General features: G+C 45.1%; 1 protein-coding gene across 1 annotated transcript in view; it reads left to right on the top strand.

Moving 5' to 3' along the window:
• The first annotated feature begins 7246 nt into the window (after window positions 1-7246).
• The window catches only part of CASZ1 (castor zinc finger 1), a 379132-nt gene continuing 364090 nt past the window's right edge, over window positions 7247-22288 (top strand). The window contains exon 1 of the mRNA XM_067472686.1: window positions 7247-7297. The gene's annotated coding sequence lies outside the window, so the exon portion shown is untranslated. The remainder of the gene's footprint in view (window positions 7298-22288) is intronic.

Here is a 22288-nt window from a genome sequence, read left to right as displayed (position 1 = left end):
CTCAAGCAGGGAGCTCTGAAATGGTTGAACAGAAGCTCTCCAAAGCTTTAGGTGTTCTTACTGCCTACTACAGGGAAAACCAGCTTGCGCTAAGGTTTCCTGCCAAAATGGAACTGTAGAGGAGAGTCTCCTGAACAAGCCAGTACCTGCCGCATACCAGTACTGCCATATGTTAAGGAGTTACAAGGAGTTACGAAGGTGGAAGCATTACTTTTCATTCAGCCCTCATAGTGAGGGAGCATAGTGATGGAGTGAGTACACTCCCCTGAGGCAGGCCGTTCTTCTGTTTCCGCCATCTGCTTCTTTGGCCATGGAACTCAACAAAAAAGCTCCTGTTTGGTAGCAGATTTCCTATGAGGGGGGACTTCTTAGACTAGGTCTGTGAAGTATCTTAGCTTGAAAATAAACTTTTGAAGCGTTGTTTGTTGAATATATTCCAGCCTTGCCTGTCTATGTCCTATTCTAATACCTTTTCTAGCTCAGTGAGAGTCAACCGGAGACAATTCCATGGGAAAATAAAACAAAGCCAACTAGTTTTCTTGCGGAGGGTGGCTTTTCCGTGGCCTTGGTCACGGAGGCATTAGGTGGATAGGTGGCAGAAGGGAGGGAGAGGGTGTGGGTTTGGTACAGTATATAACATCTCAGCTCTTCTGGATCAGTCACGCTTCCTAATTCAATAAGGTGAGAAGGAGCATAATTTGATCATATTTGTTTTGCATCACTGCAAAAACAGAAAATGAGGGGCTGCAGAGCCGCACCAATTTACTTCATCCGACCTTGATTAAAAGAAAATTAATTGCTGCATCTCTCAGGATATCTCCGGCAGCAGCCAATGGGATCTCTGGAAAACCATAAAAAGGCGGGGGGAGGAGGAGAGCGGGGAGAAAGGGAAGCAGAGAGACTGTTTGCCCTTTCATCTCTTAGCAGAACTGTCTGGTTGGAAGCTTTGGCAGGCTGAGAAGGTAGCGTGTGCATGTGTGTGTGTGTTGGGGTGGGGGGAAATAATCACAAAATCATCCATCCCAGCACACGGGAAATCATGGCCTCCTCTCCCTCTGCAGCTCCTTGCTTTTGCTTCTCTGCTTTCTCAGCCTTTTACCTTTCTGTCAGGCCTCAGCAGATGAGTTGAATAAGTTTTCAAAGCCAAGCAATGGGGGAATTCAAGGAAATTGCCGAGAGGGCAGCCTGCTTTCCAGAATATTAGGTATACATATCAGACGGATATACAATCTATCTTTCCAAATGAGAGGAGGTGGGATACTGTTTTCCCCATGCCATAGTTCACTCCAGCATAGTTCTCTCCAAACCCCTTTATGTGAGAGGGATGGACATTTCATCCAATTTAATGAAATAGTTTTTAAAAGGCTATCCTCTTTAGCTGGTATCAACCTATATCCCATCAGATATTGCAAGTCGCTTCTGGTCACTTCATAGAAAATCTGCTACAAAACAGGAACTTTTTTGTTGATTTTCAGGGCCAGAGAAGCAGATGGCAAAAACAGAAGAGTGTAATATATAGAACACAGATATCTATTACTAAGATACACAAAAAAAACAGAAAAATGGCCTGCCTCAGGGGAGTGGGCTTGCTCCATCAATGTTTCACATTTACACAAATGACCAACCACTGTCAGAAGGGACAGAGAGTTTCATCTATGCTGTTGATCGTGCCATCACCGCCCAAGCAGGGAGCTCTGAAATGATTGAACAGAAGCTCTCCAAAGTTTTAGATGCTCGTACTGCCTGTTACAGGGAAAACCAGGTTGCACCATCAATATTTCACATTTACACAAATTATCAGCCACTGTCAGAAGGGACAGAGAGTTTCATCTATGTTGACGATTGGCTATCACTGCTCAAGCAGGGAGCTTTGAAATTGTTGAACAGAAGCTCTCTGAAGCTTTAGGTGCTCTTACTGCCTGTTATAGGGAAAACCAGGTTGCACCATCAATGTTTAACATTTACACAAATGACCAGCCACTGTCAGAAGGGACAGAATTTCATCTATGCCATTACCGCTCAAGCAGGGAACTTTGAAATGCTTGGACAGAAGCTCTCCGAAGCTTGAGGTGCTCTTGCTGCCTATTATAGGGAAAACCAGCTAATTCCTAATCCATCTAAAACTTGTGCACCATGAGATGCAGAGCCAACCTTAAGAAATGGGGCCACAAAGTGAAGTCCACAACATGCGAGTGCAGAGGAGACCACTTATTACATTGCAACCTGAACCCGGCCACTTGCACAATGTAGGACCTCCTTACAGCGACATGAGAGGAACTCCAAGTGCCAGCTTGTGGTCAAAGGAAATTTAACATATTGCTTCTGACATGATAAATAAATAAATCAAGAAAGCCAGCTTTCCCTGGGCCGGCACCTTCCAAATTGGTTGGGTTACAACCACATCCATCCTCTACCAACTTGGCAGATGCTATTGGACTAATTATTGCATTTTCTACAAGGCAGCCTCACCAGCTCCCTTGACTGTGTTCTGCACTGAAGAGGGGGGCCCTATGCATGCCTATGCAGACGGTGACAAAAGGCAATCGCCGAAAGGGGTCAGGCACAAGAGTTGGCACCTCACCAGAGTTTCCCTACAATCTGCCTGGCCCTGCCATCCACTGCTTATTAACTCAGAACATATGCCCAAAAACCATCCTGCCGGTAACTCTCCCAAGGTTAACTCCACTAAAACAAAAGAAAGTAGTTTCCCTCCTTAATAATTCATGGCCCTCTTTAAAAGCCCCTGTTAAAAAGATGCACTATTCCTCCTCCTCCTTCCCCAATTTTCTGATGTACTAATTAACCAAGATCTGCATCCGATGCTATTCTCTATTGGACCTGAGTGACACTTTCTCTTCCTCCGACCAGACACAAAACCATCTGCTCCACTCATCCATCACTTGTACTTTCTTTAGCGTTTAGCGTCATCTTGACAAGCTCCAGCTTTCAGATCCAGATCTTTGCCCAGAGTGAGGCGACCAATTTGGAAAGAAAGGGAGAGAGGGGGAAACAGAAGAAGTGGGCTTCCTTAATGGGGTTGGAACTGGTCCACAGAGCTCACCCCTGAGACTTTTATGGTCTGAGCAAAAGGAGATGGAGGAGAATGGGCTTGACGTTTTAAAAACATGTAACGTTCCCCAAAATGGACAACGTTCTTCCTAAAGTTGGCCAAAAGAATTTTCCAAAATTGGATGCAAAAGAAAACAATGCTGACAAATTCAGTAGTAGTTCCCAACCTGTGGTCCGCGGATCACCAGTGGTCTGCAAGAACTAAAATATGGTGCCAATAAATCAGCAGGACACAAAGAGGTTGTAGTGGCTCCAAAAGGTGCGTCTACACCAGTGTTTCTCAACTGTTTCTAATGCTGCAACCCCTTAATACAGTTCCACATGTTGTGGTAACCCTTCAATCATAACATTCTTTCTCCATCATGGTCAACTGTGAATCTCACATTTCTGTACCTGAGCAGACAGCTTCGGAACCTTCTAGATCAGTGTTTCTCAACCTTCCTAATGCCACAACCCCTTAATCCAGTTCTTCATGCTGTGGTGACCCCCAACCATAAAGGTATTTTCGTTTTTACTTCATAACTGTGATTTTGCTCCTGTTATGAATCATAATGTAAATATCTGACAGGCAGGATGCATTTTCATTTACTGGACCACATTTGGTAAAAATAACGGATATGCCCAAATTTGAGTACTGGTGAGGTTGATTGGAGGGATTGATTTTGTCACTTGGGAGTTGTAGTTGCAGGGATTTATAGTTCGCCTACAACCAAAGAGTGTTCTGAACTCCACCAACAATGGAATTGACCCATGACCAACAAAAGAGACTGGAAGGGTTTGGTGGGCATTGACCTTGAGTTTTGGAGTTGTAGTTCACCTACAACCAGAGAGCACTGTGGACTCAAACAATGATGGATTTGGACCAAACCGAGTATGATGGCTTTCCAAGTGTAGTGTCTTGGCATAAACTTGGCATGAATACTCAATATGCCCAAATGTGAACACCAGTGGAATTTGGGGAAAATAGAACTTGACATTTGGGAGTTGTAGTTGCTGGGATATATAGTTCACCTATTATCAAAGAGCATGCTGAACCCCACCAACAATAGAATTGGGCCAAACTTTCCACACAGAACCCTCACGCCTTGAAGGGGCTCACTGGCACGAGTCTTCCTCCAGCCTCACACGCTCTCCCGCACATGCACACCACGCTGCCATGCACCGCGCACACCTGCTCTCCCTGCTTGGAGTCTCAGAAACAGCCCTCCTCTTGACTGAGAGGCCAGCCAATCACATCATATAAGGGCTTTTGGTGGGAGGATTTGCAGCCTGTTTCCAAAAAAGAAGAGAAGGACAGGTGGAGAGATCTTCATCCTTCTCTGCCAAAGCGATTCCTAAGACCATCAGAAATATATGTTTTCTTTTGGTCTATGGCAACCCCTCTGAAACCACCTTGTCACACAGCCCGGGGTTTCCGGCTCCCAGGTTGAAAAACACTGGTCTAAAGAAGCAGACTCCCCTATATCCTTGTTGTTGAGAAGTACTTTCTAACTTTAGATGGAGTCTCTTTCCCCATAGTTTGACTCCATGGACCTATATCCCAGTCTATAAAACAGGGGTCCTCAATCTTTTTAAACAGAGGGCCAGGTCACAGTCCCTCAAACTGTAGGAGGGCCGATTATAATTTGAAAAAAACATGAATGAATTCCAATGCACACTGCACATATCTTATTTGTAGTGCAAAAAAACCCTCTTAAAAACAATACAATAATTAAAATGAAGAACAATTTTAACTTATTAGTATTTCAATGGGAAGTGTGGGCCTGCTTTTGGCTCATGAGATAGGATTGTTGTTGTTGCATTGCTTTCAAGTCGTTTCAGACTTAGGTTGACCCTGAGCGAGGGGCGGGTAAATGACCTCGGAGGGCTGTATTCGGCCCGCGTGCCATAGTTTGGGGACCCCTGCTCTAAAGCATCAGGAATAAGAATCATATTGGAAAAAACTACAACTACTCTTATAGAATGTATTTGAATTTCAATACACTCAAATATTTTGCAATGTGTGTCAAGGCAGAATATGCGGATTTGGCTTTTCTTAACATCAGCTCCACAATTTTTCACAATTTGTGCTCGGATCTCTGACTCTCCTCTGCAGGTTCTTCCTTCCTGTACCTGTCCTTGGTGCTTGCTTGGCACCCCTTTCCCAATTTCCCCGCATTGCCTCCCATTCTTTATGGCCCCATCTTGCTCTCCTCCTCCCATTCCCTTCACGCTCGGAGTGTTTCAGGCACTCGACTCTTCCTGCCGTGTCAAAGACGTTCAGCTCCTGCAAAGGGGGCTTCTGGAACGAAGAGAGGAGGCGGAGGACAATGACATCCAAGATCCCAACTCAGCAAAATCTGCCAGCCCTGGTTTTTTGGCATGCAACCCAGCTCCTCTTTCTGTGAATCATTGTCCATTTCCCACTCCCGATGAGTGCTCCAAATGAAACTTGCAAGGAATCTTTATTACTCCAAGAACAGAGAAGTAATGGTCCAACCTACCAATCAAGCTGGCAGGCAGGAGGGGACTCTCTTGAGACTTGAGAGCAGCGCAGCTTTAATTGTCTCCGAGGGTTCCGTCACAGAAAAGAGCCTTCCCGACTCTTCTAGGCACTTTCAGCCTATCAAAACCCGTTTTCTTTTCGTAACATCATCATAAGGGGTGAAAATGTGGGTTTCGGGATACGGCTACATTTCTGTTTCGCAGCATACTCTGTGGAAAAACTTGAAACCGCCACATTTATGTAATGTACATCAGAAATTCTGAGCCACCCAGAACTTGGAGGTTTTACTTATTTTGTGTCTTCTCACACCGAAGTTACACAGGAGCTTTACACATGGCAGCCTTCACACTGGAGCTTCCTCTCACTGAAACTTCTCACACAGAGGCCTTCTCAAACGGAGGCCTACCTCACACTGAGGCCTTTCTCCCACTGAGGCAAACAAACAAGTACACAAGTGATAAAATAAAGGGATCACAAGTGGCTAAATAACTTTAGACCAAAAATGGCCAACAGCAACTGAACTGTCTGTAGCTTCAAACAGTTCTTCCTCTGGGTTGTTGTAGTTTTTTTCGGGCTATATGGCCATGTTCTAGAGGCATTCTCTCCTGACGTTTCACCAGCATCTATGGCAAGCATCTTCAGAGGTAGTGAGGATGCTTGCCATAGATGCAGGTGAAATGTCAGGAGAGAATGCCTCTAGAACATGGCCATATAGCCCAAAAAAACCTACAACCACCCAGTGATTCCGGCCATGAAAGCCTTCAACAGTTCTTCCTCTGTGCATGAGGCAAGGCATGGTGGGCAAACATGCATATGCAGAGTTGTTTGTGTTGGGCGAGTGTGCTTAATAACAAAAGACCCTCCTCATAAATGTACAGCAAAGTAACTTGTTTTTAGCAGTGTGATCCAGCACCAGGAGCCCAAAGTGATAAAAAGAACAAAAACACACAGATGTTATCTCTTCCATAGGAGGCTTTTCTTTATATCAAAATAATATGCTTGCACTATTGACAAGAACAAGGTTTCATTTTTTTTGTCGTGTCAGGAGTGACTTGAGAAACTGCAAGTCGCTTCTGGTGTGAGAGAATTGGCCGTCTGCAAGGACGTTGTCCAGGGGACAAGGTTTCCATGACACAAAGAAAGTTCTTTATACTTCCTTCTTTGCTTCCATGCTGGGCTTTTTTCTCATGCAGATAAACAGCTTTGCTCTCACAGTGCCTCTTCTCACACCAAAGTTACACAGGAGCTACACACAGCAGCCTTCACACTGGTGCTTCTTCTCACTGAAGCTTCTCACACCAGGCCTACTAACACTGAAGCCTACCTCACACTGAGGCCTTTCTCCCACTGAGGTGAACTAACACTGAGGCCTACTAACGCACTGAGGCCCTTCCTTCACAGAGACCTCTCACAAACCGAAGGCTACTAAGCTACAGACACACTGGCTTATATTGATTTGTAGTTTTTGCTGACTTGGTGCTTGACTCACATTTTTTGTAATTAAAAATACCTTGTTAATTTTTAATATTTCTGACAGTTTGTTCAACCTTATTTCTCTCGTAACTGGCAGCAACTTCCCATTGCACATCGGGAGGGGGGGAGGGATGCCGGCTAGCTTATAGAGTCTATCACTATGTGTTTTTAAAAGCCATTAATTGTTTTGTTGTTGTTTCTTTATTATAGATTCCCCACACTTTTGTTCTAGATCCACACAGCTCAGGGACTGCCTCAACCGTTTCCCAGGTATGTTTGTGGACAATTTTGTGTCTGTGTTCCGTCTCACAAGAGGGAAGAGAGTATTTCCTTCCCTGGTCTTGGTTTCCGATGAACTAACTGAACACACCGCAATGAATACACCACGAATATGAAAATCGGAACACAATTGTATTTTGGATTGCCTGCTTCTCTGAATACTTTGATATTATCTGTTTGCATATTGTACATGTCAAGGAAAGATAATGACAAAAATAAGTATGTTAGAGGGAAAAGATATGATTGTATATGTTACGATAATTCATCTACCAAAGTAGGCATGCATTTTTGAAGTACAGAGCAGTTTTTGACCAAATAGACTGGCATAGAACAGTATTTTTTATGTTGGGAACAGGTGGCCTTGTTGAATTTAACTGGTGAAGATACATTTCATTGGGTTCTTTGGAATTTCTTCAGAAACAGGTAGAACAGTCACAGGCAAACCCAGGCTCTTTTCTCAACCCCCCCCCCCCCCTCACCATCCTATCCTTTCTTCCTTCTCTCTTTCCTTTTTCCTTCCCTCCTTTCCTTCCTTCCTTACCTCTCTCTTTCTCCCTCCCTCCTCCTTTCCCTTCCACCCTTCTTTCCTTCCTTCAGTCCCTCTTTCATCCTTCCTCCCCCTCTTTCTTTCTCCTTCCTCCCTTCCCTCCATTCCTTTCCACCCTTCCTTCCCTCCCTCCCTCCTTTTTGTCTTTCCTTCTCTCTTTTCTTGCTCCTTCCCTTCCTTTCTTACCTGCCTTTTTTCCTTCCCTTCCTCTTTCCCTTCCACCCTTTGTCCTTCCTTCCTTTTCTCTTTCTTCCCTCCATTCCTCTCTCTTTTTCTCCTCCCATCCTTCCCTTTTGTCTTTCCTCCCTCTCTCCTCTCCCTCCATTCCCTTTCACCCTTCCTTCTTTCCCTCCTTCCCTTTCTACATTACCTGCCTCTTTTCCCTCCCTTCTTCTTTCCCTTCCACCCTTTCATCCTTCCTTCCTTCCCTCTATCCTTCCTCCTCCTTCTCTCTTTCTCCTTCCTTCCTTCCTTCCTTCCTTCCTTCCTTCTCTTTTCTCTTTCCTTCCTGCTCCCTTCCCTCCCTCCATTCTCTTTCACCCTTCCTTCCTTTCATCCTTCCCTTCTTTCCTTACCTCCCTCTTTCTCCTTCCCTACTTCCTTCCATCCCGCTCTCTTTCTCCTTCCTTCCTTTCTTCCTTCCTTCCTTCTCTTTTCTCTTTCCTTCCTGATTCCTTCCGTTCCTCAATTCTTTTTCACCCTTCCTTCCTTTCATCCTTCTCTTCCTCCCTTTATTCCTTCTCTTTCCTTCCTCCTTTCATCCTTCCTTCCCTTCCTTCCTTATCTCCTCTTTCTCCTTCCCTACTTCCTTCCATCCCTCTCTCTTTCTCCTTCCTTCCTTCCTTCCTTCCTTCTCTTTTCTCTTTCCTTCCTGTTTCCTTCCCTCCCTCCATTCACTTCCACTCTTCCTTCCTTCCTTCCTCCCTCTTTTCCTCTGGGGGATGTTTACCTGGGAGAAAAAAAAACATTGGTAGGGAACACGAAAACCATGTTCCAAGATTTCCACGGGTGTCCCATTGAGGAGGAGGAGGGTGGGGATCAGGGCACAAGAGAGCAATGGGTTCAAGTGCCAGGGAAAGAGATTCTACTGAAAAGATTAGGAAGAACTTCTTTAGAGTCAGAGCTGCTGGAGAGTGGCATAGGCTGCCTGGGAGTGTGGTGGAGTCTCCTTCACCTGGGAGATGGGAACTGAGTCTACATGCGACATTTATTCCATATATACCTTTGTATACATATTCTGAAGGTATATCCACAAGATTTTTAATAATTTTGTGTGCCAGAGTTTGGACCCATTGAGAAGCAGAGGGGGTCAGAAGCAAAGAGAGGCAACTGATAAGATTAGGAAGAACTTCCTGAGAGTAAGACTGTAGGAGAATGGCATAGGCTGTCTGGGAGTATGGCGGAGTCTCCTTCTCTGGAGGCTTTTCTATAGGGAGTTCTTTGATTGTGCCTTCCTGCATGGCAGGGGGTTGGACTGGATGGCCCTTGGGGGTCTCTTCCAGCTTTAGGATTCTATAGCAGGAGGAGGCAATACGGGGTCTCATGGAAACACTTCTTCTCTCCCTTCCACCATCTCATCCTGACCACGACCAACCCTTTTGGGATCCTCACATAGAATCATAGAATCATAGAGTTGGAAGAGACCTCATGGGCCATCCAGTTCAACCCCTGCCAAGAAGCAGGAATATTGCATTCAAAGCACCCCTGACAGATGGCCATCCAGCCTCTTTTTAAAAACCTCCAAAGAAGGAGCCTCCACCACACTCCGGGGCAGAAAGTTCCACTGCCGAACGGCTCTCACAGTCAGGAAGTTCTTCCTCATGTTCAGATGGAATCTCCTCTTTTGTAGTTTGAAGCCATTGTTCCGCGTCCTAGTCTCCAGGGAAGCAGAAAACAAGCTTGCTCCCTCCTCCCTGTGACTTCCTTTCACATTTATACATGGGTATCATATCTCTTCTCAGCCTTCTCTTCTTCAGGCTAAACATGCCCAGATCCTTAAGCCGCTCCTCATAGGGCTTGTTCTCCAGACCCTTGATCATTTTAGTTGCCCTCCTCTGGACACATTCCAGCTTGTCAACATCTCTCTTCAATTGTGGTGCCCAGAATTGGACACAATATTTGAGGTGTGGTCTAACCAAGGCGGAATAGAGCATGGGGAGCATGACTTCCCTAGATCTAGACACTATGCTCCTATTGATGCAGGCCAAAATCCCATTGGCTTTTTTTGCCACCACTTCACATTGTTGGCTCATGTTTAACTTTGTCCACGAGGACTCCAAGATCTTTTTCACACACTGAAGCCTACGAAACTCTGAGGCTTACTTGACACTGAGGCCTACGAACACTGAGACATTCCCACACTGAGGCCTCTCACACTGAACCCCTTTGGGATCCAATCGTTTCCCATCTTTGCTTTGCTTTCTGCCTTCGAAAGAGAAGAGGAAGGGGAGGAAAGGGCAGGGAGGGGGCTTGGGGAGAACCCCCTACCTTCTTCTCGGCCATGTGGCCCACAAGTTAGAAAGCCTGCAGTAGAAAGATATTCAAACTTTTGAAATATGGAAGTAAGCAAAACAAACGAACAAAAAAACAACCCAAAGTGATGAGGGACAAATCAGAAAAACGCAAAAATGGCACGAAAAACGAGTCCTCTTAAGCAAGGCGGGAGAAAGATCTGCAATAGAGGATGGCAAGCCTTTGTGAGCCAAGAAGAGAAAGTCTAACTCTTAATGAGCAAACTGCATACACAGCGTAACTGGGGTGGGTGGGGGGGGAGAGGACTCCTTTTCGTGGAGGGGGGCCCCTCTTTGGAGGAATGCCCTTCACCCGCGTGCAGGACTTTCTCTCTTGTCCCACCGAGAGTGGGCTCGGTGCCACTTTATACTTTGGAGGCTCATTAGCAGAAATCATTAGCTGTAATACAACCTCCCCCATAAATCTCGGCCCCCTCCCCCTGCACCTGGGCCACTTGTCCATGCCTCATTCCCATCGCCCTAATTTTATGATTTGTCCCTCGTTTGATGAGAGTCCCTTCCATTAATTGTCTTGTAAGTGCTTCTAGTAGAAAAGGGAAGAAAGGAAAAGGCTGCGAGGCTGACCCCATCTTGGAACGACAATGGCTTGGTCTCCCCCACCCTCCTCTCCCTCCCGCCACCCAAGGATAGAAGTTCTGCTCAAATAGAAACGTTTCCCCTTCAAAAGGGCATTGCTTCCCGTCTGAAATGGTATTTATCGTCTCAGAAGCAAATTGAGAATACCGTTATAACATATAGAAAAACCACAAACAAAGTTTAAAATCGACTAAATGTCCTTTGAGCAATTTCTGAATCAGCTGATGTGGTCTATCCAGTTCAATTTTCTGAATCCCAGGTCATCCTCAGATCTCAAGATGTTTGTATGTTCTTAAGGTGAAAATAACACGTCTGCATTTTGGATGGATTAGGAATCAGCTGGGTTCCCCTGTAATAGGCAGTAAGAGCACCTAAAGCTTCAGAGAGCTTCTGTTCAACCATTCCAAAGCTCCCTGCTTGCGTGGTGATGGCATGATCATTGGCATAGATGAAACTCTCTGTCCCTTATGGCAGTGGAGGATCATTTGTGTAAGTGTTGATTGTTTTTAATGGCACTTTTATGAATATCTGACATTGAATTGTGCCAATCTGTAACCTGCCTTGAGTCGTCATATGGCTGAGAAATGTGGGCTATAAACATTGTAAATAAATGTTGAACAGTGATGGTGCAAGCTGGTTTTCCCTGTAATAGGCAGTAAGAGCACCTAAAGCTTTGGAGAACTTCTGTTCAACCATTTCAGAGCTCTCTTCTTGAGCAGTGATGGCACGATCGTCAGCATAGATGAAACTCTGTCCCTTCTGGCAGTGACTGATCATTTGTGTAAATGTTAAAAATTAGAAATGAGTTGGTTTTCCCTGTAAGAGACAGTAAGAGCACCTCAAGCTTCAGAGAGCATCTGTTCAACCATTTCAACGCTCCCTTCTTGAGCGGTGATGGCACAATTGTCAGCATAGATGAAACTCTCTGTCCCTTCTGACAGTGGCTGGTCATGTGTGTAAATGTTAAACATAAATGGTGCAAGCTGTTTTCCCCTGTAATAGGCAGTAAGAGCACCTAAAACTTCAGAGAGCTTCTGTTCAACCATTTCAGAGCTCCCTGCTTGAGTGGTGATGGCACGATTGTCAGCATAGATGAAACTCTCTGTCCCTTCTGGCAGTGGCTGGTCATTTGTGTAAATGTAAAACATTAGGAATCAGTTGATTTTCCCTGTAAGAGGCAGTAAGAGCACCTCAAACTTCAGAGAGCATCTGTTCCACCATTTCAAAGCTCCCTTCTTGAGCGGTGATGGCACGATCGTCAGCATAGATGAAACTCTCTATCCCTTCTGGCCGTGGCTGGTCATGTGTGTAAATGTTAAACATACATGAAGCAATCACGCTCCTCTGAGGCAGGCCGTTCTTCTGTTTTCGCCATCTGCTTCTCTGATCCTGGAACTCAACAAAAAAGCTCCTGTGTTGTAGCAGATTTCCTCTGAAGTGGGTGAGGTGGTAGTCCCTTGTGATATTATAACTTTTTCTCAGGAGAAGGTTATGATTTACTGCTGAGAGGACTATGGAGACAGCTCCTGGACCCTCTGACAAAATGAGAATTCATTTTGTGCCTCTGCAACTAATGTTCTGGCCATGGGGAGGTAATCTTGTTCCATTTCTCCATTCCAAGAAGCCTGTTGTTCTTAGACCCTTCTGGTCGTGTTGCTTGCATGACTGCACGGGCACCTTTTACCTTCCCGCCAAGGCGGTACCTATTGATCTACTCTCATTACATGTTTTCAAACTGCTAGGTTGGGAGGAGCTAGGGCTGACAGTGGGAGCTCACCCCGACCCACAGATTTGAACCACCAACCTTCCGGTCAACAGTGTTTCTGCAGCTAGTGGTTTACCCCGAGTATGATTCACATGATGCCCTATGAAAGTACATTGAGCGTTTGCACGGCTGAACCATTCAGCTTGTCTCGATCACAGTCTTCCTCTGGTTGAGACAGATTCTTGTGAGTTCACGTCCTCAGTGCTTTCTCGGCTAGTGCGACTGGTTTTCCTCACCAGGATGTCAGGGGCAGGAGCGGCGGCAGCTGCAAGTACCAGCAGCTGAGCCCTTCCAACGGGGTGAAAGGAATCTGCGTTTTTCACCCTGCGTTGGGCAGCTGCTGGCTCTCCGACTTCTACCTCAGAGGCTGCAGCTTGCTTCTCCAAAGACGACAACAGGCAACTTGGCCCAGGAAGCGTGCGTGCCACTTCTAATCTTGTTCTCTGGGCACTCCCCGTGCCTTCCCTGGCAGTGGTTTAGGCAAATCTTTTGGGTTTTGCTCCAGGGAGACAAATGTGATATGAAACCATTGGCATCCACATTTTATTTTTTGCAAAGGGTAGCTTGCAAAATTGCGAAGTCACAATGCAAAGAATGAAATTATTATCGCCACATACCTTAAAAAGTAGCCGCTGTTTTAAAGAGTGGCGTAAACGGACAAATATACCACTTAAGACCCCTTTCTGTCCAAATTTTTTTTATACGGCTCTGGATATATAAGTATGTAAAAAAGGTATAAAAATCAACATTTACTGATAATACTCAGCATTTGCAAGGCTTGATAAACATGCTGATTTTCTTTTTTATGAAGCACAGCTGAAGCATTTACTCCAGAATCTACTGCAGTGGTCTATCCAGTGCAATATCTGAATCAACTAATGTGGTTTATTCAGTGCAATTTCTGAATCAGTTGATGTGGTTTATCCAGTGTAATTTCTGAATCGGTTGATGTGGTCTATCCAGTGCAATTTCTGAATCAGTTGATGTGGTTTATCCAGTGTAATTTCTGAATCAGTTGATGTGGTCTATCCAGTGCAATTTCTGAATCAGTTGATGTGGTCTATCCAGTGCAATTTCTGAATCAGTTGATGTGGTTTATCCAATGTAATTTTCTGAATCAGTTGACATGATCTATCCAATGCAGTTTTCTGAATCAGCACCCTAAATAACCAAACCAAATCTAAAGTTGATTCAAAAACTGATTTGGAACTTTTGGAACTAATGTTGGAGAGTGGGCCCTGGTCAAAGAAAGGTTGCAAACCACTGAGTTAGAACAATGTCTGATAGATGGATGTTTTGGGACAGGTAGTTGCCTTAGAGAAGGACCCACCAGCCATGCACTGCAAATACAAGTAGAACAAATGGTTGAATAATACTTTGTATTGCAATTTAATTTCTCATACCGGTTGCATTGCTGTGCCAGGCAGGTTAGAGTGCAAGTATATCTTTAAACTGTAGAAACTTGTGTGAATATAGCATTCAAGTTACTGTCTAAGGATGATCATGTACGTGGTGAATTTACGTTACCCCTCTTGAGTGCATGTTATTCATATTTTTCCCTGGATATAGCTCAAGGGGAGCAGGCAGGAAGAGAGAGGGAATGGAAAAAAAATGTGATTCGGACCTGTTTGAAGGTCAGGTCTCCCCAAGGTTATCTGTCTCTTTTTTTCCCTTCAAATCTGTAAAGTAATGGTATTCACACTCGGGACTTGAGAAGTGTTTCTTTTTATAGCCCTTCCAGATGACAAATAATCCCTCTTTTTGAAGTCCTTTTTAAGGCATTGTTCGGAGGGTGCAGAGAGCACTTTGCAACCCGCTTTTCCTGGAAAGGGCAAAATTCCAGCCCCCTCCCGAGAGAGAGAGAGAGAGAGAGAGAGAGAATCAGAGGCCTTCTGACCCCTTCCTTAAGTCTAGAAGAGCCCTTTCCGAACCACCCTGTGAACCAAGGGGAGAGTTACGGAGCAGGGCAGGACTTATTGTGGGAAGCCCAGGACCCGTCCAGACAGTACCTTTATCCCAGGATGGTGACCAGACGTCATTATCTGTAAACCCAGAAGAAATTGCAACAAAAGGCCAAAAAACACAAGATTTCCAGGTGTGGGAAAATCATGGGTTTTAACCGAATATCCGGATCTTCGCATGTCTGTATGTGTGTCCTTCACAAACACCATACTGCCCACCACCCAAGTGAAGGCTTTCATTCAGGGACAATTCCCTCCTAGATTTTCTGGTTTTCCTCCACCACAGACATCCCAGTGTTTCTGATTCTCTCCATTGGTGCAGAAATTGCATGACCCTGCCCACTGCCTCTCCCTTAATCCTTTCCTACTCTTTTCTATGGCACACAGCAAACAGAGGAATTTTGTTTCCTCTGGTTTTCCTCCACCACAGACATCCCAGTGTTCCTGTTGGGGAGGGAATAGACCTTCCTTTCTGGGAGTTGTAGTTCACCCACAACCAGAGAAATGATGATCTCCATCGATGATGGACGTGGACCAAACTTGCCACACAGAACCCCCATGACCAAGTCAACCTACTGGAGGAGTTTGAGTGGACTGACATACTATAGTGGGAGTTGTAGTTTAGGAGGCTGTTGGGGAGGAATAGACCTTCCTTTCTGGGAGTTGTAGTTCACCCACAACCAGATAAACTATGATCTCCACCGATGATGGACGTAGACCAAACTTAGCACACAGAACCCCCATGACCAAGTCAACCTACTGGAGGTTTTTGAGTGGACTGACACACTATAGTGGGAGTTGTAGTTCACCCTACAGGCAGAGAGCACACTGAACCCCACCGATGATGTATCAAGAGCGAACTTGTGCAGCATAACAAACTTTAAGTACTGATGGAGTTTCTCAGGGTTAACCTGTCATGATGGGAGTTGTAGTTCACCCACAACCTTATTCATTTCGAGCAAGAACACATGTAACTGGTGAAACTGACAAAAAGGAAACAATCCTGAGATTTTGGGGAGCTCCTGAAGAACTTTCCTCTTGTCTCACTTAACCAGGGGATAAAAAGGGGGCCGTTCCTTGCTGTTTTGCTCTCTTCGTTTGCTTCAAGAACCCCGAAAAGCACTTTTGCCGGAGTTTTGCAGGCTGTGACATCTCTCAAAATGGAAGTGATTAATTGAGCAATTGCTTAAAAGCCATACTGTTCATTGATCAGAACATCTTTCCTGCGCTGACAGGCCGAATTTTAATATGCCGGCCTTCAAAATGCCACTTAAGGAGAAGTGGATGCATGTTCGAGACATGGATATACAGCAGGATGGGAAGACGGATGGAGGAGCCTTGGGTTCAAACCCTCTCTCCTTTACGCAGCTTAGGGGATCGCTTTTGGCATCTCACCATCGTTCTGCTTGTCCTACCTCATAAAGCTCTTAAGTTGTGGAAGAGATCCATAAAATACATCCTGGGCTCCTTGAAGCAAAAGGAGACGGCAATGGGACTCATTGAGAAAATGGGGCAACCACCTACCTCTTGGCACGTGCTGAGACGTTTACAAGAAATGGCTTCAGAATGGGACCCTTGGGCTAATGAGGAAGAGGTGGTTTATGATGAGGGTGATGAGGTTTTGTTTATACCCCCCGTTCCTCCTCCCAAGTCTATTTCCCCTGCTGTAACCTCCCACAGCCGGCCCCGATGGTCACTACATGGCCCTCACGGCTTCCACGGTCCTCCATGGCCCTTGGAGCAAGGCTTCTTCTCTCCCACTCCCCCATATTAACCACCCTTTCATCGCCCTTCATTCTTCGGGGGAGGTCCTCCTTTAACCCCTACCAATCTCCCATGCTTGTGGGTACAAGGGAGAGAGCCTTCTCCTCTGTGGCTCCTCGACTTTGGAACTCTTTACCTGGAGAGATCAGGAAAGCCCCTTCACTAGAAACATTCAAAAAGGACCTTAAAACCTGGCTCTTCCGCTGCACCTTTGGTGAGTAAGTGCACACCATGACATTTTGCACTCCTCAACATTTTTTGCTACTGGAGCTCGCACCCTCCAAATGGGAAGTTTAGCCTCACAACTCTGTGTGTTTTATGAATTCCCCGTAAAGGTCCTGCTCCTATTTTATCTCATTACAGTATTTTAATTGTTTTAACCTTTACATGTGGCCCGCCCATTGTTATCGTTACTGTGATTGTGTTTATTAGAATGTTATTTTATGACTGCTTCTTTTTCCTTATATAATTTTGATGATGTTGTTGTTGTTTGTTGTTTATGCTTTGATTTTATTGCTGTAATATGTTGTCTGCTTGGCCCCATGTAAGCCGCTCCGAGTCCCCATTGGGGAGATTGTGGCGGGGTATAAATAAAGATTATTATTATTATTATTATTATTATTATTATTATTATTATTATTGGCCAGCTCCCAACCCTGTGGGTGCCCTGGTTGCCAAGGTTGGGAACCTCTGGTATCCACAGATCCTACCCACTGAATTGGGCCAATGTAATCCAGTCATAAAACTATTTCTCCTTTGTCTGAATTGTACGAGGGTTGGATGAAAAGTAATGCCTCTACCTTCGTTACTTGGATGGGAATATTTTAATAAATCAAACGCAAAAATAATCCTTAGAATGGGCTCTTTCACTACCACTATTCACTTTTCCACATAATCACCAAACAATTGGATACATTTCTGCCAACGATGAACAAGTTTTCTGAAGCCGTCACAGAAGAAGTCGACATTCTGTTTCTGCAACCCATCCATTGTGCAGAGATCTTTCGATGGCCAAGCCAGGCATTGAATTGAATTGTTGCCGGCTATAAGCCGCCCTGAGTCCCCCTTCTGGGGTAGAGAAGGGCGGGGTACAAATATTTGAAATAAATAAATAAAGCAATAATGTGACCCACACGTTCTTGTGAAATGCCGATAATTTTTGAAATTTCTCTCTGAGTGATATGACGATTGTCCTGAGTCAATCTGTCAACCCTTTGCTCGTGAAACTCGGTGGTTGCTGTCACAGGACATTTAACTCTTTGTTTGTCACGCAAGTCATATGTTCCCACCTCAACATCATTAAACATTTTCGCCCAACGACACACAGTACTCACATCAACACAATCCCTGTAAACAGCTTACATTCTCTGATGAATCTCCTTTGAAGTGACCCCTTCTGCTGTCCAGAATTCAAAGTCACATTGACCAATTGTCTGTGCAGGGTTCCATACTTTGCACTTTAACAACACAACCATTCAAAGTTAAGGCTTCCCACCAAAATGGAACTGTAGAGGAGAGTCTACTGAACAAGCCAGTACCTGCCACATACCAGTACTGCCATCTGTTGAGGAGTTATGAAGGTGGAGGCATTACTTTTCATTCAACCCTAGTAGAATTATAAAATCATAGAATTGTAAGAGATCTCATGGGCCATCCACTCCAACCCCATATTGCCAAGTAGGACAATTGCATTCAAAGCACCCTCAACAGATGGCCATCCAGCCTCTGTTTAAAAGCCTCCACAGAAGGTGCCTCCATCACACTTCGGGGCAGGGAGTTTCACTGCTGAACAGCTCTCATGGTCAGAAAGTTCTTCCTAATGTTCAGGTGGAATCTCCTTTCCTGTAGTTTGAAGTTTCCATCCTGTCCCCTGTCAGCCATTGGAGAGCGGGAATCTGCATTGGAAGCACCGAACACTCTCTAATTGACTGGCGGGTGCTGCAGTCCCACCTCACCAGGGAACCCCACCCAACGGATCATGACATCAATGGGGCTCAGCCAATCACGGCAGAGCTAGCTCCGACTGGGGTGGGAGCAGGAATTTCAAAGAGTCTTACTATGTAAAAATGTATATCTTTCAATGTATGGCAACTCAGCTTTCTTAGGCAGCTTACCACAAGCTGACATCCACTTCAGCTGACTTGAATAAAATTAGTGGCTTCTTCTTCAACTTGGTGGGATTGATTGATTTGGGAATATTGCGGAGCATCTTCATCTTGCCAGGTGTACGGATCCACGGAAAGCCCACTGCCGGTGCTGTTATCCGCTTTTCGGAAGCTGGTATCCATGCTTCAGGTTCTGCTATCCGCAGTCCAGATCTCACTATCTGCGGTCGGTTCAAATTGCTCTATATCCATGGCCCAGATCTCACTATTCGCGGTTGGTTCAAATTGCTCTATATCCACGGCCCAGATCTCACTATCCACGGTCGGTTCAAATTGCTCTATATCTGCCGCCCAGATCTCACTATCCGCGGTCGGTTCAAATTGCTCTATATCCGCAGCCAAGCTCTCACTATCTGCGCTTGGGTCAAATTGCTCTATATCCACAGCCCAGATCTCACTATCCGCGGTCGGTTCAAATTGCTCTATATCCACGGCCCAGATCTCACTATCCACGGTCGGTTCAAATTGCTCTATATCTGCCGCCCAGATCTCACTATCCGCGGTCGGTTCAAATTGCTCTATATCCGCAGCCAAGCTCTCACTATCTGCGCTTGGGTCAAATTGCTCTATATCCACAGCCCAGATCTCACTATCCGCGGTCGGTTCAAATTGCTCTATATCCACGGCCCAGATCTCACTATCCGCGGTCGGTTCAGATTGCTCTATATGCGCGGCCCAAATCTCACTATCTGCAGTCAGTTCAAATTGCTCTATATCCACAGCCCAGATCTCACTATCCATGGTCGGTTCAAACTGCTCTATATCCGTGGCCCAGATCTCACAATCTGCGGTCAGTTTAAATGGCTCTATATCCACGGCCCAGATCTCACTATCTGTGGTTGGTTCAAATTGCTCTATATCCACGCAAAGATACCACTATCCACAGTCAGTTCAAATTGCTCTATATCTGCAGCCCAGATCTCACTATCCACGGTCTATTTCAGCACCTAAAGTTATTTAAAACTTTAATATACAAAGCGCTTCTAAACACATTGGAAATTTTCAGGTTTTTGAGAAGTAAGAAAGCAATAAATGCTCCCAATTATGTCATGGGTATTGAAGTGCGAACTAGGGAAGGTACTGTTTTGAACTACAGCTCCCAGGATAATATTTGTATAATAGGAACAGTTACTGCAGAATCAACACAGCAAGGGGCTCTATACATATTTTGGAGGAGCAGGAAAGGTATCAACAATAACAAGCCGGCGGGCAACGCAGCGAGAGCAGAGGCTTCGAAGGAGAGGGGTCTTGCAGCAAGCGAAGGACTTGATTGGGTGGATAAAGGGATTTCTCAGGTCTCCGGGTAGGAAGCGATACCTCAAATGTATTGAGTCACAAAGAAAAATTAGATGGTGTAAAACGATCCGTCCTGCATGGGGTGCTGAACTTTTTCGATGGCTTTAGAAGGCCGTGTTTACAGTAACTCCAGCTCCTTGGCCAAGGGAAGGGGGAGCCTTGGCGGGATGAGGAGCCAAGCCCTCCTTTCATGCCCTTCACCCTCATCTCTTCGGCAATCCAGCTTGGAGAACATTGCCCTTTCTTGTTGTCTTTTAATTATTTCTTGTACTTTGCTTTTTTGTATTTGGAGAAAAAGAACAGGTATATGTATTTTGCTTATCGGGAATGATAACATTCACTCAAAATGGAACGCAAGGCCGTTTGAAAGAGCAGCGAATTGCCTTCCCCACCCTGATAGGACAATTTGTTGTTGTCATTCCTTTCCCTTTTTCATATTTTTATTTTCCACTAGTGTTGCCCAGGTTATTTGGAAAAAGTCAGTTTTGAATTGCACCGAATGCCTAAGTTTGTGGGTGAACTACAGCTCTCATCATGCCAGGTTAACCCCAAGAATCTCCATCAGTTTGTTTTCGATACATCATCGGTGGGGTTCTCTGGTTGCAGAGTAAACTACAACTCCCACTGTCGTTCCCCACCAACCCCTCCAGTAGGTTGAGTGCGTCATGGGGGTACTGTGTGCCAAGTTTGGTGGACGTCACTATTTCTCTGGTTGTGGGTAAACTACGACTCCCAGAAAGGAAAGTCAGTTCTCCCCAAACCCCTCCAGTAATCAAATTTTGGCATATCAGATCTGTGTGCCAAATTTGGTCCAGATCCATTGTTTTTTAGGTTCACCGTGCTTTCTGGATGTAGGTGAACTGCAGCTCCCCCAAATCAAGGTGAATTTTCCCCAAAGACCTCCAGTATTTTTTGCTGGTCATGGAAGCTCTGCCTGCTAAGTTATGTCCAATTCCATCTTTGGTGGAGTTGTGTGCTCTATTATTATTAGTATTATTATTATTATTATTATTATTATTATTATTATTTGAAACACAACAAGAGGAGTCCACAGCAGACACTCTGCTGGCTGTTGAATTGGATCACACGTCGTACACTTCCGAAGTGTCTAGGACTGTGTGATGTATCGGCGAATAATGCGTGCAGATCCCAGTAAGGTGGCCTTCTGCAGCTGGCAGATGGTAATTTTGTCAGCTTGTGTTTAAGTACAGGCCAAGGTCTTGAGGCACTGCATCAAGTGTGCCAATCACCACTGGGACCACCTTTACTGGTTTGTGCCAGAGTCTTTGCAGTTCGATTTTTATATCCTCGTATCGTGTCAGCTTTTGCAGTTGTTTCTCTGCAATCCTGCTGTCACCTGGGATTGCGACATCAATGATTCATACTTTGTTTTTTAACACGATTGTGAGGTCAGGAGTATTATGCTCCAAAACTCTGTCTGTCTGAATCCAGAAGTCCCAGAGGAGTTTGGCGTGTTCATTCTCTGTAACTCTTTCTGGCTTATGATCCCACCAGTTCTTTGTCGCAGGCAGATGGTGTTTGAGGCACAAGTTCCAATGAATCGGCTGAGCAACGGTGTTGTGCCTCTGCTTGTAGTCTGTCTCCTGATCTTCTTGCAGCAGCTCAGGATGGGATCTATTGTTTCATCTGCTTCCTTGCAGAATCTGCACTTGGGATTTGTTGTTGACTTTTCAATCCTGGCTTTGATGGCATTGGTTCGAATGGCTTGTTCTTGGGCTGCCAGAATCAGGCCCTCCTTTGTCTCCTTTTTCAGAGTTCCATTTGTGAGCCTTATTATTATTATTATTATTATTATTGCTGTCCAAAGCCCTCCTGAATGAGCCAAAACCAGCCCAATGTTCCCTTTGGTTCACAAGAAACCTTCTCTCAGATTCAGTACGAAGAGCGCAATACCCTGTGTATCCTTGGACAAAGACTTTGTGCTCCTCGGCGCCCTCTGATTGCACGAAGGTCTAGGAGGTCCTGTCAAGCCTGTTTTGATTAGTATTCTGCATTTATAATATCCCCATAATGGTAAAACAAAGGAAAACAAGCCCAGAGAATGCATTTTTAATCATCAATCATTGTGCTTTGTTTGTTGTGAATGAGTGGCAAAGTGGGAGACCGAGCCTCCAGTAATCTCTTCTTTTCGCCCCAGCCGGGTCTGCAAGAAGGCAAACAAAACAAAACAATGAAGTGAGCAAATGGAGCAAGATGGAAATAAAATTCGCAACAGGGTTGTTGGAGGACAAATGATGTCACCTATGAAAACTAAGTCGGAAGGAGAAGATCAAGAGGGGCTGCCTCCTCTGTGTCTTGTCCCAGGGAGTGGGGTTGAAGTTGAGTCAGCTCAAGCGATCAGCTTACTTTACATTCC

The sequence above is a fragment of the Anolis sagrei genome, chromosome 13 (assembly GCF_037176765.1).
Source record: "Anolis sagrei isolate rAnoSag1 chromosome 13, rAnoSag1.mat, whole genome shotgun sequence".
Taxonomy (NCBI): Eukaryota; Metazoa; Chordata; class Lepidosauria; order Squamata; family Dactyloidae; genus Anolis; species Anolis sagrei.
Note: the sequence above shows the minus strand (reverse complement) of the source record. Positions and strands in the feature narration are given on the sequence as shown.